This window comes from Procambarus clarkii, unplaced genomic scaffold (genome assembly GCF_040958095.1).
Source record: "Procambarus clarkii isolate CNS0578487 unplaced genomic scaffold, FALCON_Pclarkii_2.0 HiC_scaffold_980, whole genome shotgun sequence".
Classification (NCBI taxonomy): domain Eukaryota; kingdom Metazoa; phylum Arthropoda; class Malacostraca; order Decapoda; family Cambaridae; genus Procambarus; species Procambarus clarkii.
In genome coordinates, this window is record NW_027190012.1 from 49,361 (window position 1) to 50,562 (window position 1,202).

Genomic DNA, 1,202 nt, shown 5'->3' on the forward strand with positions numbered 1-1,202 from the left:
AGCCAAGCTCTTATCCGCCGAATCCGTAGAGGGTACGACCCTGGCGCTTCAGAGCGTACACCACGTCCATAGCAGTGACGGTCTTCCTCTTGGCGTGTTCCGTGTAGGTTACAGCATCACGGATGACGTTCTCGAGGAACACCTTCAGGACGCCACGGGTCTCTTCGTAGATGAGACCCGAAATACGCTTCACGCCGCCACGACGAGCTAAGCGACGAATAGCGGGCTTGGTGATGCCCTGGATGTTGTCACGTAGCACCTTACGATGACGCTTGGCGCCACCCTTTCCGAGTCCCTTGCCTCCCTTGCCGCGTCCAGTCATGGTGTTGAAGTTGTGTGAATCGAATTGACGAATGCCCGCACGATTTCCCGACTATATCCCATCAAGCGGACGTACTAGTAGCATTGCAACTCCTGCCTGCCCTTACTTTACGCTTGTGGTCGAGTAGACACGGCTTTCTCACAACGCTTTCAAAACTGCAGTTGCCTACTCGTCTGTTTCACGTCCCTGTGAAATGACTTTTGCACAAATCCAAAAAATAGAGCAAAATCAGCGATAATAGTGATTGAGGTGAGCCGCCTGTTGGCTGCAGCCAGAGGAAGGAGGGGAGGGGCAACGGGTGACGTAGGCGAGTCGAGCAGCCAATGGCGCTCGAGCAAGCGCCTCGAGACGGCGTATATAAGCAAAAATTTTTCGGCGCCGGCCATCACAAACCACAGTTGTTCACCATGGCTCGCACCAAGCAGACTGCTCGCAAGTCCACGGGAGGCAAGGCTCCTCGTAAGCAGCTGGCCACCAAGGCAGCACGCAAGTCTGCTCCTGCCACAGGGGGTGTGAAGAAGCCTCACCGTTACAGGCCCGGAACGGTCGCCCTGCGTGAGATCCGTCGTTACCAGAAGAGCACCGAGTTGCTCATCAGGAAACTTCCCTTCCAGCGTCTGGTGCGCGAGATTGCCCAGGACTTCAAGACCGATCTTCGCTTCCAGTCGTCTGCCGTCATGGCTTTACAGGAGGCATCCGAGGCTTACCTGGTCGGTCTCTTCGAGGACACTAACCTCTGTGCCATCCACGCCAAGCGTGTCACCATCATGCCAAAGGACATTCAGCTTGCTCGCCGTATCCGTGGAGAGCGTGCATAAGCTAAATCGACCACCCTAGTATACACCAAACTCGGCCCTTCTCAGGGCCAAAATATCCTTCT